The sequence below is a fragment of the Drosophila sechellia genome, chromosome 3L, assembly GCF_004382195.2.
Source record: "Drosophila sechellia strain sech25 chromosome 3L, ASM438219v1, whole genome shotgun sequence".
NCBI classification, from domain to species: Eukaryota; Metazoa; Arthropoda; class Insecta; order Diptera; family Drosophilidae; genus Drosophila; species Drosophila sechellia.
The window spans coordinates 3,505,275-3,522,635 of NC_045951.1; the positions used below are offsets into that span (position 1 = coordinate 3,505,275).

Below are 17,361 nucleotides of genomic sequence, written 5' to 3' on the forward strand. Positions count from 1 at the left end.
TGGAAGCGTTTGAATGTTTTAAAATGTATATGTATAATTTGCTTTTTTCTTAGTAGCTTTTCAAGTACCTCTCCAAATATAATACTGTTTGCTTTCTGCTTACTTTTACCTCTGCTGCACTTTCAATTTATGTCAACTACGTGAGCAGAAATCCCAAAGTAGCAACATTGTCAAGTTGCAGTTAACAAAAAATAGCTTAAAATAATCCCTGACGCTGTGGACAACTGAACAAAGTCCTTGGATTTGTTACAAACTGCTCCGTAAGCCATAGAAATAGTTGCACCCTGCACTAATTGATGGACAAGACTAGAAGGGTTGTCCTGGAGATCAGCGTGTACAATAATCTCCAACAAGGCACAAGCAAGTGCCAAAGGATTTGCGCTGAAACTATTTAATAAACAAGGACATATGTTGGCGTAGAAGGTTTTTCAAGTGGAGAGGAGATGTTGCGGCTTTTTTTGACTTTTACTCCCTCAAAGGAAGTGCTACAATCTGCAAGATCACTGAGGAAAATTCTCATGTCTAAGTCAGAAAAAACAGCTTGTTTTTACTAAATAATAATAATAAACTGTTGCCGTAAGATGAGCATATATTTTTTTAAAAATATTCTAGTATTATTCGATTTTTTCGAACTTTCACCAATATTCTTATAGTTTTTTTTCGAGTGTCCTTGTGGACACCGCATGGGGCGTCATGTTGACACGAAGCAAAAGTTTTTGGCAAATCACCCTGAATGGGGTTAAAGTGTGCGGGGTAAAGGGTTACCATCCGGTACGTCCGCCTGGCTTTGTTTGCATAAAATATGTAATTCAATTTATATTTCACTTTCGTTGCTTTTGTTTTTCTTTCGGTGATTTCAATTAGAATTTGTGATAAGCCCGTTTAAGTCTGCAGACTGTCACTTCACGGACGTCACACGGACTTCTTTCTCTGCTCACTGACCTTTGTCCATATCGTCTGGCTGTGGATACCAACGTCCTCTTTTAGGTGGCCTCACTGTACGAGTGGAATTAGTGCAAACAGACGCATAAATAACAAACACCTAAGACTTTTCGGTGGCACCCCCAACCAAAATGGTGCTAATATCTGTGTTGGTGGCAGCTCTAAATGCAAATCGCGCCACATTGATATGCTAAGCAGATGCGTCTGTGTGACTTTGTCTGCCACTTTTCGAGTTGTCTGATCATGGGGCTCCATTCGACTGATTTAGATGGGGCCATAGCTTTGTGGTTTCGTGATTGCATATTGCATTTTGAGCGCAAATCCTAATGACCGGGAAATAGTATTCCCCATTGGGTTGAGTGCCAAGAATCGAAATTTAAGCACGGCAGGATCAACTAAGATTGAGAAGAGTGATTGGAAAATCTAGGTTATTTATGTACAAATGAGGAATAAATATGGACAGAGAGGATGTGTTAATATTTTGGTGGAATTACCACGGAAATTATTAGAAAGTTTAAAAACAGAAAGTTAAAGATGTTGCACAAAGAATAGTTTATCCCTAAGATTTACCATAACCACAATTTTAGAATTTACTTCATGCTCTATGTACCTTTTATTTAAGTCACTGCATAATGTGAGATGCATTTTTATATATTGTTGGTCTACTTTCGGTTATTTCTCACATATTATTTGCCAAAAACTCCAACCACCCTTTCCCATTTATTTCTTGGCGAGCTCCTGCCACAATTTCCCAGCACTTTGCGCGCTTTTCGATGCCACATTGGATATAGATATAAAAAAAATCACATATAAGTTGCATATTTCAGTTATAGTTCTTGGATTTTGGCCAACGAATGTGTGAAAATAGAAAACTTTTTGCCCAGCAATGGAATGCAACATTTTTGGTTTGTTTTCGTGGTTCTTGTTGTTTGCCTGCATGTTTGTTTGTTTGTTTTCCTAATTTCCTTGGTGCTCTCCGCACTTGCATTTTGGTATTTTTAAAACATTTTGCCAAACGCCGAAACTTCGTCGTACGTGAATGCAATTGGCGGAGTAGTGGGCGTAGTAGGGGAATATCGACTTTTACTAAGTTTTTGCTCATTTTGCTGGCCAATTTGCCAGCCAGTCGAGAGTCAAGTGCTTGTGCCAGGAAGTTTCTCGTCATTAGGCCAATTGAAAAGTTTTTTTCTTGTGCGAAATTTTCACTCCAATATGACCCAAATAATGAAGAGCCCCAGAGCCTGTGTCGCTCGATTGACTAGAACTTACTGAAGGACACCACAAAGGACGGACGGGGAAGTCCTCCATTCACACAATTTAATTAAATTATGATGAAAGTCAGCTGAAGCTGACAAGAACTTGGCTTGATCAAGTTTGAAGTGAAACCACAATGAAGTTGATACGAATACAAATTGGGTGGACATAAAATCGAGTTTGGTGTGATAAACTATGTATAATAAAGATGTTTGTAAAGAAAAAAGTGGCAAGAAACTGGGTTTATGCCCTAACATTCTCTAACCTGTGCAAAGTAATAATAGTAATAGGCTGAGATTAAAAGTTGCCTTAATTATTGATTATTTTAATACCCAATATGCTCATTTTTATATTGAAGTCCTTTGAAGCTTCCAATAAAACAAAAGTTTTAATTATTTCCTTGCCCCCCTGAATCACTTCCTTTCATCATTGGCTACTAGTCTATTAAATTTCTATTATTATCACAAAGAATTTCCATTCCCAGGACATCTTCGCCCCTCCTTATCACCATTTCCATCTAATGTCAGGCCAGGACAATTATTAATTTTAATAAACCTTCTGAGCGCTTCCTGTCGTTGTCCTTCCCCTCGAACTTCCAGCTAATGATGTAATTTTTCTTCAGTTAACTAATTGAATACATTTGCGTAAGAGGGGCGATGGGGGGCGTGGCAAGGTGGCTGAAACACATGGCAGTCTCCGCACAAAATGGCAACAAAGATTGTTAATAATGGCAAACAAGCGGAGCTACTGAAGTTTCTACTCTGGCCCTGCCACTTGAGCATTGACAGGCGAATTTTGCTGTATCTCCAGATACCAACCCACTTTTCCAACCACCCCCCACTCCATTTTCCACCTCTCCGTGGAGCAGAAGAAGTTAATTTGCAACGACGGGCACGCAAAATCGAGCATGGGAAAGAGTGGGGGAATTGGGAAAGAGCTTCTTCTTTTTCGGGTGGGTCGGAAGGGGTATGGAAAAGTTGGGGAAAAGCGGTAGGGAGCGAGGGAAAACCAAGACGAAGACGAGCACACAAAACGACATTCCGCGGCAATCAAAGGGGGGGATGGCTGGGCGGAAAAACAGGGTCGGAAAAGCGGGAGAACGCATTACAAATTCCATTACTTTGAGCAGCGAACATGACCTGATTTTTATGTATGTGTATGCGTGTCGGTGTCTGCCGGCAAGTGCATGTGTGTGCGTGAGTATCTATGTGAGTGCGGGTGGAGATGCTGCGGGAAGAAATTAGGCGGGCCAAGAAAAGAAGAAATCACGAAGATGGCAACAGACGGCTGAAGTTGGCCACTAAAAATAAAATTGTGTATGAAGTGAATGTATATAATACAAACCCTTTAAATATAAATTTTACTAATAACAATTTTTGGACTTTTAAGAGATTTAGCTAGGTTGAAGAAAATAATACAGTCAGGTCTTCAGTTTCCCACAAAAATTAGTTAAAAATCTTATGAACATCTTGTATTATAACTGTTGCAGATGTAGAGCTTGTAATTTAATTTATAACATATTGCCTGCTTTTTTTCTCACTGTATTGTGTGCCTTGGTGTGCGTGCGTGCATATTTGAGCCACGTATTGGCCAGAACCTCCAGGTTCCCCTCTTTTCACCCCGCACGCCTTCATCCCCTTTCTTGGCCACTTGTCGAGTCACGTAGCAAAAAGTTTTAAGCATTGGCACTTGCGACGTGCAATGGTTTTCCCCTGCTCCTCCGCTTCCTTTCGCCACCACCACCCACTTTCCACCTCGCCAGTTAGACAGCTTCCGCCCCCTCATCCCCTCTTTTGGCCATATTTGGCTATCACAGGGCAATAAATTAACAGAAATGAATGGATACGGGCTGGGGCATCAGCAGAGTGGCCTACACACAACTCAATCTAAACGCCTCCTTTTTCCTTGACTTTTTATGTATGGCAAGTGTATGGTATAGGCCTTAAAGGGAGTTGGGGCTTCTTTGGGGGAAAAGGGTGGTGGGGTTTTTTGGGTGGAGTGCTGCAAAGTGCAGTGGGTTATTGGCGCACTTTTATTACCAGAAAAATTGCTTGTCGCACGATTCTCTCACTTCTCATGCTTCATTTGGTCATGCCTTCCGTTTCTCTACTTTCTTATGCACTAAGAAAAAAACATATATTATCTATAAAATTGTGTACATATATTTAAGGCAATATACATTAAATGCCACACTAATAAATATATCTAAAAAAAATATAAAATACCACAAAATGTTTTGAGGGCGTTTACAATAATAAAAGCTTGTAGATGCTTTTTTAAAATCCTTTTTCTCTCAGTGCATTCGCTTTCGCTTTACTCCTTTGCAGGACATTTTACACAATGAAAGTGTCACAAGTTGGTTGGGCGTGTAGCCTAGGGGCATTTTTGGGTTGGCTGGTTCAAAGTGCACTTTATTCAATTAAAAAGTATCGAGAGGGGCGAGGGAAGGTGGACCGGAGGACTAAAAGAGGAGGTCATGGAAGCCGTCCGACATGTAAAATATTGTAAATGTTTGCCCAAGGCAAATTGTCCAACCAATTATGATTGCCAAGCCAGGAGAAAGCCGAATGGACGGATGTATGGATGAATGGGTGGTGGCTTGAGGTTGAGCTGGATGTTGAAGGTTTTGCGGATTGTGGGTCGATTGTGCCAATATTGAACCAGTGAACTGACACAGTTTTTGCGGCTTAAAGACACTACGAACGGACAGCAGCAGGGCCTGGAAAAATGGTTAAATAAATAGGTAATGGGACAAAGAAATATCTTAATATTGTTTTACGAACGTGAGACAACAATGGGCAGATAAAAATTGAAAAACAAAGAGCTAAGAATGCTATCAAATACTTTGTCATTTTTCTTTATAGCACATTGCATGATAATTGCATTGTAAAGCAGTTTTATCTTTCATTTACGACTTCCGATACCACCTACAAATCTCTCACTTGGCTAGCTTTTGATTTATTTTCCCGCTTGCATCACAAGCATCTCCTAATTTTCACACCATACAGGCGTCATATTTCGCCTTTTCCCATGGCTCACACAATCAACAGACGTACATAAATAGAAGACTGAGCAAATCATGTGAACTATTATCGCAATTTGCAGTTATTAATCAAAAGGGCGTCACACCCCCATGCTCGCATTCATCAAATATGCAAAGGCAATGGGAATCAGCGTTGCAGGCAGCCGAAGGTGGCAGAGATTTACGACCTACTTCCATATGCATGACAGCTGCAAAACGCAGCCAAAGTGACTGACTAACTAACCAAAAACTCCAGACCTACCAAATTGGCAAGAGGAGGATGCACTGGTCTACATATGCAAATGTCTGCTCCATAACACTTCGTTGAGGCACATCCTTTGGCAGCTCCTTTGGCAGCTCCTCTGGCTGCTCCTTTGCCTGCAATTTGCATTACTCATTTCACACTTTGTCTATCAGGTGGAATCGCAGACGGTGTGCAACACCTGTGAGTCCCGAAAAATTGAACACAAAGATAAGAAAGTACTGGAGGTTCAGGGATTCCAGTGATGAAAATGAAGACGAAGACGAACGCTCCTTGGGAAAAGACGTTGATGAACGACAGCCTCGTCTGAGGCGCAAAATGCAGTCCTTGAGTGCCAAGGCAACATGCAACCCTTACACTCGAAAAATATTGGTTAATAAAATAGTTTCCTTATATTTATAAAAGAAAAGAAAATCACTTTAAAGGGTATATACTTTTCAAAATACGAACTTTACTAGCCTAGCCTTCTGATTTGCCCCTATGGTAATAAAATACTACTAAAATTCTTTTCGTGCGGTGTAGTTTAAAAATGATAGCTGCGAATCGTAAAGGAAGTTATACATATGCTTGATATAAATCTTGAGAGCAACTTTGCCTGTCATGCACAACATGAAACCACTAATTGATGTGAAGGCAGTCGCAGACTTGGGACTCCAAGATGGAAAAACCAAACCGACGACGAACTAAGCCAAAACTGGAGGTTAGCTGCGGAAAGAAGACTTCTGCAAGTCGTGTTGCATGACTAAACTCGGGCTGCCTTTTCATTATTAATCAACTGCGAAATTTTCACAGTTAACAGTAGCAGTTGCAGTTTCAGTTACTCACTGTCATGCCAATACTAATTAGGGTTAAGTAATTTAATTCTTATTCAGTAATAAAATGCTTTTAACGCCCATTGCGAGGCTACTGGAATTCACAAAGGAAATGCATTGAAATGTGTGAATATAAATTGAACAGAATTTATGGCATTAATTAATAGAATCACTTTAAACAATCAGAGAAGAAATTCAAAGCATTTTCAATTAATTAAAGGGTTAAGTGGCAATTTCAGTTTAAGTGAGTTGTAACACATTACTGTAAGTTGCTACCTTAAGTTATAATTATATGTACTGCACTTAAATGATAAAATTATTTAATAATGCTATTCCATTTTTTATTCCAGGTAAGTTCCTATTCCCTTGGCGAAACTGAATCACTCATCTATCTTAAATACACCATACTCTGGTAAGCCTTTCGAGTCCATTGTCAAGGACAAACATGCTGAGAAACACGAGACTAAACTCGCCATAAACTAGTCGGCCATAACCGCCATATAGAGCAGGCAACAAACCCATTAGTCTGTCCCATTTATAACCCTCCAAAATGCCGTTCGTCGCTCGTCTGCGCTCTTTCTATACCATTAAAAAAGGAAAACTTTCATTATGACATTTTATTGTCCTGGTTGCCATTTGCGCCGCTCATTGTGGCTGATTCTCTGGTTGTTGTTGCCAGGAGACAATGGCAATGATGATGGGCAGGCGAAGCCATCCAGAATCGGGATTCCCAGCATCCTCAGCCGAGATGAGAAATGGCGAAAAAGGAGAGGGAGTTCTGCCAGGACCTCGACAACAAGCAAATGGTGTAACTGCTGCCGGTTCGCTTGTTCTAGTTGTTGTTCTTTTAGACCATGTCACCAAACACCAACAAGAGAAAAGTTGGTTTTAGTGGCTGCACAGAGAAAAATATATACCTAAAAATGTATACATGTATATATATCAGATAGTGTCTTCTTCTAGACCTTGATCTTGATTAGTTCGACAATTGAAGTTGTAGAGTGAATTTCTTACCGTGTATTTGTCATCCGATTCTCTCCACTTACACTTCACGTTTCTATTCTCTATTCTCTGGTTTTTATTCGCCTCTTTTGTATTTGTTTTGGTTTGCTATTCTGTTGATGTCCCGACAATGGCGTTGATAATTATTATTAGTTTTATTATGTAACTTTAATGCTAGTTCGGGGACTCGCCTCGTCTAACGCGACCTTAGAGAGGAAAAAGAGAAAAACTGAGGGAAATGAGAGGACCGAGCTATCTTTACTATTTGCTTAACGTGTAATACAACGCAAGGTTTTTGAGAAAAGAGTTTAAGATTTAGCTAAACAAAGTATGTAACAGAGACAGACTAATTCAATATGAGTTTTGCAACACTAAACGACCATTACAGATTCTATGGTTGTGTACAATTAGTTAGGATTACTTTCTTGATGATTTATAAAAAGTCGAGCGCTCTAAAGTTTTTTAAAGAAAGAGTTTGCAATAATTCTTTTCAGACATTGCTAATTCATTGTTGACTCTACCTTGTTCAGATCAAAGTTTTTATATTTGCCTTTCCCTATTAACTTTTTGCTCAGTCGCAAGCAGATTCAGCGATCCCACAAAACAAATCTTTAGCGCAGACCCAGAAGAAGTTGTGGAACTTCACTTGTTTAAAGAAAATAAGGAAAACTTCTTAAGAATATTTCCCAACTCCGCCTGTCTCAATTTCTTCTTTTATGCCTTCAGCTTAATTAAATAAAATGCAATTTAAAACCGTTCATTGTGCAATCGCTGCCTTTTCTTGCAGGAACAAAGACCCCATTTTCTTCGCCCCCCTAACAACCTGAAAAACAACGCCCATGACGTGGGGAACACGTAGAAGAACAAGTAGTGTGGGCACCTATAAGGATGCAATGTAAGCTGGCAGTTAAGGGGTCGACTACATGGGGAGGGCTGAAAATAGAGAAGGAAATGGTTTTACTCAAGTCTAACTTAAGGAAACATATAGGATTTGAAAAGAAAATGTACTACAATATATAATGGCATTTCATTTTAGTATTTTATTACATTTTATCGACGGGCTTTAAAACATTAAATTGAATTCATTGCAGGGGCTAACAAGGATTTAATAACTTCTAGTACCTTGCCAAAAGCAAAACGCTCACATATGAGCATATTATACCGACGCCAGCCAAATGCCACGCCCACCCTCCGCCTGGCCTTCATCTCCCGCCGCCAACTGCCCACTTTGCCATGTCTGCGCCTTGCGTCTTAAGCAACTTGCGCGGTCGTTTAACTTTGTGCGGCGGCGATTAAATTTCCAAGTTCTTGGACTCCAACTCATCCCGCCGTTGTGCCCCATTCCGGCCCCCTCTGCCACCACCCCATTTTCCCGCTTGAGCAATTTTACTGCTTCTTATCATGTGTTTACTATACGGCGAAGAAAAGTATAAGTGGGCATAAGTAGGCGAAGAATGCAGGAATGAAGGCGAAGAAGAATTGCACTAAGCGCATTAATTGAATTGTAATTGCTCGCCTTTCCGCCACCCACCCACCTAACTTGCCACCCATTTTCCGCTCGTCCATCAGGCAGCTAGAGAGCTGTATTGTTGTTGTGTCACCGATTTGGGAGTTTGGAATTGGAAACGGAATGGGAATCGCGGGCAGCCTGCCACTCAACTGGTTTACCCACATACATAGTGATTTCCAGCTGCGCCTGCTTCCTCAGTTTTCCCTCCCATTTTCCGCCCCACTTCCCCCCACAAGCTGGGAGTTTTCCAAGCTGTGTGCCAGCAGTTACCAACAGCAGCAGCATGCCAAGCATTTGGCCAATGCAGTCGCTGATTTGTGACTTCCAGGGTAGCTGCATTTTTTGGGGAGTAACATGTGTGCAGGGGTGGCATAAAAAAAAAATAGAAATAAGAATTTATGTGCAGCCAGAGGTGCCACAAGTAATTTATTTTGCACGTTTAAATCTTATCTTAAATAAATTGTCATTGAAATGCTTGCAATGGATTTAGTTACACAAACAGGTCAACTATACATCAATATTAAATTACCTCCTGGCTTATAAAAATCTGCCTTTTACAAATAAACTTCAAATTAATGAAAATTTTCATATAGTGTTTTTCAAAACACTTGCAACATTTACAAAGAATTCTTTGAACTTTTCCAAGGCAAAGATTCCCAATGCATTTGTGGCCCTTTGGCTTCTCGCACTTACCTATGCATACAGGGTATCTGATGGCCACATAAATCTCAATTTCAATTGTGCATTCCAAACACTTCTTGTTGTTCTTCTCGTTGTTGGGTTTATTTTTGTTGTTCTCGCCGTTGTTGTTTCGGTTCTCGGTTCTCAGTTCTCCGTTGTCGGTTGTTTGGTTCGTTTTGTGTGTTAGTTTACTTTGGTTGGCTTGGGCTTGTGTGGCATGCAACATTGGCTGGGCTGATGGCCCTCCCCCTGCGTCCGCACAACACCCAATACCCCGATCTCCCTGCTGTCACTCTCGTTTTACTGGCTTAAAGGACGCTGAAGGTGAACAACTGCAACTGAAACCGGTTCTCCATTCACCACTCCTCCTCCTCCTCCCGGGCGAAGTAACTTTGGGCAGCAGGCAAACAAAATGTTTGCAGTTGCATTCACTGATTAGAACGTGTGGCAAGTTAAGCAGTTCCCCCCTCTGCCTGCTCCCCCCGCTTTCCTGCCACAGACAGCTTACATAAATTCACGTCACTCATACGCCACGTGGGCTCAGTTCGGTATCGCACACATAAAGTGTTGGGCAGTTGGGCTTGTCTTGTTCTCGCTCTTCCAACTGCTTGGGGGCTTTTCGTCAGCAGGGAAAGAAATCTAATATTTATAATATCAAACTTTATCTGCGGGAACAACTCATAATTCACTGCGTTGTGGCTTGCAACTGATATTAGTAGGATTAAACTTTTATTGCCAATTTTGGTCACCCGTGTCTAATTTCTTTCTGTGTTTTCTTTCTTGCACCGTTTCTTTTTTTTTCAGAAACATTTCCCTGCACTTCCTTTTGCTATATCAATTCTCCCCTTTGCTTCAATCAATTTATGACCTGCAACTCGCTCGACTGCCGCCATTTGCCATATTACTCACGCAGTTTTATTGGCCTTTTCAATGGGCACGCCCCCTCGATGCCCACCGCCATAACCACCGCATTTAACCCTTTTGTGCATTGCGAAGCGATTTAATTTGCTCGCCGCCTGCCCGCATGATTGCCATGGCGGCATGTCCTGTTCTTATTTCACTTTTCCACACGTTTTTTTCACTCCTGAATGGCCAGATAAAATTTCCTGCTCTGCATAAGGGAAAATGAAGAATTACTTGCGTTCATCATCTTCGGTTTGCTTAATTAACTTCTGACTCTCCTCCAAAATAACAGCCTGCTAAATGAATTAAAGTGCCGCACTCAAAGGAAATCAATACCTCGGCACGGATGACATCACCTCAATGTTTGCATTGTAATTAACCTGAAATAACTTAATTAAATCGCAGCTAAATCATTTCCTCAGGAGGCCTAATCAAGCCGAAAACTGAACACAATAACATTAAAACTATGCGAACTCCCGCTGTTTGAAATCTTTCAAACTTCCCTTCGCACCGAAAACTCATGATTTGTTTGGGTTTTGTTCTCGCATCTCCATTAATCAAAATAAAACGACAAAGCAAAGCAAACACACAAGATAGTCCGAGAAATGGGTGTTTTAGGAACATTGGTTTCGATGTGCAGCATGTTCCAATTAAAACTAGAAATTCGGCAGTGTAGCGTTTGAGGCTAATAAATTTCATAACTCGAGAAATACACATTTTCTGCACTCAGCCAAGTTTTGTGTTAGCCGAGCTGAAAGAACGAACAAAAAGCCAAATAAATAAATAGCCAACTGCAGTGCTGCCCTCCCAGGAACCCAAAAGACAAAAACAAAAAAAAGATTTGTGAGCCACAAAAGTTGCATCTTCCATCACAAAATAAACAGAATGCTAAATGGAAAATGTTTGAAGAGCGTGGGACAAAAAGGGTGGATAGATGAAAAGGAAGTTCATTTCCTTGCAAGGACTTTGACTCGAAACTCCCCGGCCAAACTCTTTTGTCTAATTATGCAAATTTTAAAGTGAACTACTCTCTACACTAGTCTGCAAGAAAAGCCAACTCCATAAAGTTGGACGTCAAATTGGTTTGCCAAAATTATGTTTGCAGATCTTTGCAGGCAATTAAATTATATAGAAAATTTGCAACTAAAAAATCTCTTTTAAACTTGTTTGCGTGGCTAATAAAATTATACAATATTTGGCCAAAGTTTGGCTTTTATATTTTGACACCCAAAAAAGTGTGGACTAATTAGTTTTTAGTGAATTTGTATGGAAATGAATTTTATGTAAATTTCGCTGTGTGATTTCACGCCGAATTAAAAAGGACACTGTTGTTTTTCATATGCAATCTAAGAGTACTTTTATAGTGTACCACACTGTTTAGTTTTAGTGTTATATAGTAAATTAGCACGCAATTCAAACACTTGAGACGTTCATCAGGTTTTTCATATATTTAATTCCACTCGAGAGTGGTGCCCTCAAATTAGTTTTGTGCAAATGAAACTATCTGTCGGATTGCGGGCAATTAAAGCACTTGAGACATTTGCCACTTTCCACGCCGAATGATTTCCGCTTTTCCCCATTCCATTCCAATTCGATTCGCTGCAGAATTCGCTCGCACATGTGAGGTTCTTCCTCCTATTTTTTCATCGCCATCAGATGCGATTTTCCCTCGTTTCTGGCCTCCATTAAATGCTTGTGCGTGCTGTTTGTTTGCTTTAATTTTATTTTCTTTTTGGGCATAGCTGTAAATTGGTTCTCACTCTGCTCGCGGCAAAAAAGAAAAAAACCAAAAAAATATCAGCCAAGTTGATGACTCAAAATGTTTATAGACCTTTTTAGTGGAACCGAGACCGTTTTGCATTTTATGCGATTTTTCGTTTGTTTTTTCATTTGAGTTGCTTCTTTTTTCGATTGCAATAAAGTGCAGAGCAGAATTGAATGAAAGTGAGACCGGAAGTTTGTGCTTCGCTCATTGTTGATTGCCGGAATACGTATGTATGTATGTGGAGGGGCATCCGCCTATATGAGTAGGCTGGGAAATAGGGAACTTGGTGCGGATTGGCAGGAGGGGCAGTTCATGGTCGATTGGTTTACTCAAGAGGGAAATGTTGGAGGCGAAGGAATCGCGCAGGGCAGGAAATCAATGTGCTGGCTATATGGCGTATGCTGGGAATGTTATGACATTATAAACCGACTTTGGCGAGGGGAATTTTAATTATCCTTGCGATTGAGTTGCTTGGTCTTTAATGATCTGGAGGGTGTTTTGATTTTATGCGTTCTGCGAAGTGTGTGATGTTTTGAACTAGTAAAGATTGCATTTAATGTGGCTATTAACACTTAATTTTAGAAAAAATGCTACCTTGTGAGGGCAGTTTAAAGTTATTTTCGTATTAAGCCATTCAGTTCGCATATTAATTTGTTGTATAACATTCAAATTGTAATTACATTTGAACCTTTTAGTTTATATATACTTTGTAGTCCAATGCGATGCCTTTAATTGGTTTATAAATTTCCCACACACATTTAAATCCGATTTAAACTCACTCCGCTGAAACTCTCTGCGCAGGAAATTGTCAATTTCCCTTCTCGTTTCTCGCAAAGCCATAACTAAACCACAACAAACACAAGCAAACATTATTTAGCATATTTATTTGGCTGACATAAACATGAATTATTATTGCGGTTTTTTCGGGGAGCGTCGCTGGCAGGTCAACTTTGTCCACAACTTTTTGGTCCTTAATCCATCTCATTAGCAAATATGTTCGCATATATATATGGCGGGAAAAGAGAAAGCCGAACGTGTGGAAAATTGCAGCTCATCTCGTCCTTCACAAATCCTGCGGAAAGAGGATTACGAGGGATGTAATTGCATTTGGGTATGCCGCCCACTTTTCTGGGCTGTGGCCCAATTTCTCAGTTATTTGTAGTTATTTAAGCTTATTGATTTTATGGGCCCATACACATTAAGCAGGAAAGCAGAGCGAGTGGCAAGGAAAAGTGGGGCAAACATTTTGCAAATGTTTTCATTAGCCCAACTTTGATTACATGCTAAGCTCGCCCGAATAAACTTTCGCCAGCATTTATTATTTAAATGATTTTATGGGCGGGGCCCCATATGTGTTGCCAAGAGAGTGGGTTCTTGGGGTCCAGGATTGATGGTTACTCACTTCAAAAGTCAATTAAGTTGGATGGTCCATTTGCCCCGCCCCCCGACACACACACACTCACGCCCCCGAACCCGAACCCAAATTGATTGCCCAGTTCGGATCATCGAAGGAGTTTATTTTTCTAGTGGCCCTAATCCGTTTCGTTTTCAAATAAAATTCATTTCGAATGCTGAAAGTTTTTGCAGCATGACGGAAAGTGAGCTGGGACACGTCGCTATCCATTGAATTTACCTACGCAAAGTAAGAAATAAAATGTCAACTAAAACAACAAGGGAAAATAAGATTTACTTCTTGTAGAGTTACGCCAGTTGAAAAGTAGGAAAAGTGAAAAAAGCCGACTGAGAACACGCAGCTGCACTGGGAAAAACGATCGAAACCAAGAGGTTTTTAAATTTGATATAAAATATTTCAGCATTTTCAAATATGAACCAAACGATTTTCATTTTCAACCTTTCTTCAATTGCTTCAAATTAAGTTAAAGAGCTGATCCCAATTTAGTGTTTATTATCTCAGTGCGTCGAAACTTTTCCGCCTTTCCAGTTCACAGAGTACACAATAAAAAGCGGAATAAACTGGTAGCTGGCAGCATGAATCGGTTAACACGGCGTATGCGTAACTTCTAAGGACCCACACCGGAGGACCCTCACGTGCCATTGCAGCACTGGAGATAAAAAGCAAAAGTTAAAACCATTTCACACGCAATTTTTAGCCTACTGTTGTTTGCTCAGCCGGTGACTGTTGCTCCTGCTCCGCCTTTTGGTCACCTGGGGGAAAAGTCGGTAGGAAAACCGAGGGGAGGGGGGTGCCATTTTCCTGGGAAAAATCGAGGACTCCTCGCCGGGGGAGTGCGTGTCTCGTCGGCCTAAACAAATGCAACACTTTCGGGCCCAAACAACAAGAAGAGCACCATGACTACAAAATTTATTTCCACTCGCATGGCAGCCGCAAAAGTTTTTCCAGGTGCGGTTTTTGCGGCACGGTTTTTCAGGCCTCGGGGCGATCCAAATGCAAATTAGCCAGGTTTCGGGTAATTGAAATAGACAGCGGGCGGGGAGGCGAGAGGACCTGCGTGAAAAGTCAGCTCGCTGGAAATGATTGATATTTTTTGCGGCAAACTCATGATAAGGGTTCGTGCGTCTGCGAGGGTGTGGAAAATGGCTAGCCGCTAGGGCTTGACATGTTTACACGACTTTCGATGTGTTTTTGGGGAAAAACTTTTGCGAAATGAAAAATGTTAACGAATGTGTATAGGTGTACGTAAAAAGGAAACTAATCGGAATAAATTTTATCTTATCTTTGCAATAAAATAGTAGCAATCTAAATAAGCTCTGCATTATAAAAACTAAACCTATCCCTAAGTCGATGATTTGGTTGCATCCTTTCTAATTTTTGCAAAAGTCATTAAACAGTTGTTACCTGTTTTTATTGCCAACAAAGCCCAATAAACCGATGGATGTCTAAACCTAATCAAATTTCTTGTTGGTGGGGAATTCGAGTTCTGGCTTAGCTCCTGTTACGCCGGAAACCCGCTGGCTGGGGAATTGTCCAGAGAAATGGAGAAAGGCAGCGAAAACGAGAGGGTGAGAGCGTGAGAATGCCTCTCTTTCGGGCGATATTCCCAGGCTTTTAATAACTGAACAAGCCGCTCATTAATAATTTAAAATAGAGCACCAAAATATGCGATGCCCCAATGGTTGGTGACCTCTCTTTCCCACCCCTCCGCCCTCTCTCTCTCACTCTATCGCTTTCGGTCTTGCAATGGAAATGGAGTGGTGAAAATGTTGTGGATGTCAAGAGAGTTGTGTTCTCTCATTTGTTTGTTGCGTGGCCACATTCCTTCATTGGATACTCGTTTTATCCGCTTCTCTGTTGTGGATGCCTTTGCACGCGTCTCTGCCTCTCTTTCTCTCGGCACATCCCCCTCTCTTTCGCCACCGGGTAGCCCCATCTCCCTCTGTTCGTCCGATGATTCATGCTTTTTGCCCACTGCTGCATTAAACAATGGTTTCTTAAATTATTTATTTTCGCCAACACTTCCTCATGACAGCTAAATCAGCACATTTCGCTCTTTCTGTTCTCTTTTTGTTCTGTTTTGTTTTTATTATTTTATTTTGTTTACTTTTTGGTTTTGTTGTGCTTTGTTTGTGCTGCTGAATGGGCAGAATTACAAAAACATGCAAGTTTTTATTTTCATTTTGCATCTTTTTTAAAGCAAAAATCGGACACTTTATTTTATTTAGGTATTAAAAAAAAAAAACAAATGGTAGCTAATTTTTCCCTGTGCATTTATGGCTCTGATTCTTGCTTCTCTGTATTTATTTGTGACGTAAGCCGGAACGCAAAGCTCGTCTTCAGCTGTTCATACTTTGCCGGCTGCGCATTTCTTTGTATTTTCCTCTTTTTGGCCTGAATGAATTTTCATAGTAGCGCAAATAGCCGTGGAAAACTCACCACGACGTCGCTGCCGGCGTCGCAGCAGCTGCAGTGGCTGCAGCGATGTTGCTGCATGTGAGCGCCGTGCATTTGCTGCAATGTTGCCGCTGTGTTGCTATGATGTTGCTAGCGCCGTACGATGTTGCTGCTGTGCTGCTTTGTGTTGCCGCTGTGTCGTCGATGTTGCTGTTGTGTTTTTAGTTCACAATCGAACGTTCGCCGCGGCTGACGTTTCGCTCTCGCTCGCTCCCTCAGTTCCCGTCTCGTTCGCGCGCCGTCCACCGCTCTCTTTCGCTCCGCCAGTGGCTTTCAAACTGCAGATATTGTACGTCACATTGCTGCTGCTGGCTTTTTTTGAATTTTTGTCGCAGCCTCATAAATCACAGCTTAAATAACCAGCGAGCAACAACAACAATAGGGTGGCAATAAATATAATAATCATATTTAATAATTTGTGTACCCTTATTGTGGCCGTTGTTTTGTGTAGCTTATTTATTTATTTGCCTCGTGTGTGTGTTTTGTGTTTGTTTATTTGAATTGTTTGCTATTTGAGCAGCCGGAGCCGCGAAGTGCGCACCCCAACGAAATGCGTTCTCTAGTTTCAATTAGAAGTCCGAGTTTGGGTCCCATTCAGCCCCTTAACCCCCTGCAGCACCCTACCCGCGCTTAACCCCTTGGGTCCACAGCACCCCCATGCTTATTTGAATTCAGCTTATTTGCGAGGCTTTGCACGGGTTGAAGTGCGTTCAGCTGCGAAAAGGAAACCAAAACTGAAGGTTACTTTTGAAGCAGAGCAGTTTATTATTATTGCTATCTTCGGGTGTTTTTTCCTCTTTTTGGCAATTACGATTCGCACAGTTAAACGAGGCCCAATTCATAATTAACTCAAATACAGTGGTTTCTTAAAGAAAAGAAAAAAAAACCCAAAACACGACTGAATATCAATTAGCAGCGCCATTAAATGTGCTAATGGTTTATTAGCACTAAATGTTTGATTAAAAAATCTGTCATTTTTTATGGAAGATTTTATACCTTGAAATATTCAAAGAGTTATTCTTCGTTATTTAAATAACTTATTATATTTTTAGTAAATTTTTTTTTTAAAAACACCTGTCTTTTAAAAACATTATAAAGTATTCTGCATTGGCGACCACTGTAGCAAAAATAAATATGTATAATAATTCGTTCGAGTTCAAGGCGGTGCGTGACTTTGAAGTGTAAACATTTGGCGGCAATGCGAGATAATCGTGATAATGAACTTGTGTCTGGGCCCGCAGAAGCTGAATGAAAAATGTCAAGAGGGTGCAAAGATATATCAGAAACAGTCCTATTGAAGATAATCACACAGAGCAGTTGAAGTTATCTGAGAAGAT

The 17,361-nt window shown here is 40.7% G+C and overlaps 1 protein-coding gene across 5 annotated transcripts in view; it reads left to right on the forward strand.

The window, feature by feature from the left end:
• LOC6610646 (cyclin-dependent kinase 14) overlaps positions 1–17,361 on the forward strand; it is an 88,995-nt gene that overhangs the window by 11,651 nt on the left and 59,983 nt on the right. The window contains exon 1 of one of the 5 annotated variants that reach the window (XM_032717316.1): positions 16,210–16,313. The exons of 2 other annotated variants lie outside the window; for them this stretch is intronic. The gene's annotated coding sequence lies outside the window, so the exon portion shown is untranslated. Of the gene's footprint in view, positions 1–16,209; positions 16,314–17,361 lie in introns of those variants that run through there. 2 more of the 5 variants (XM_032717315.1, XM_032717314.1) reach the window with 2 other exon arrangements.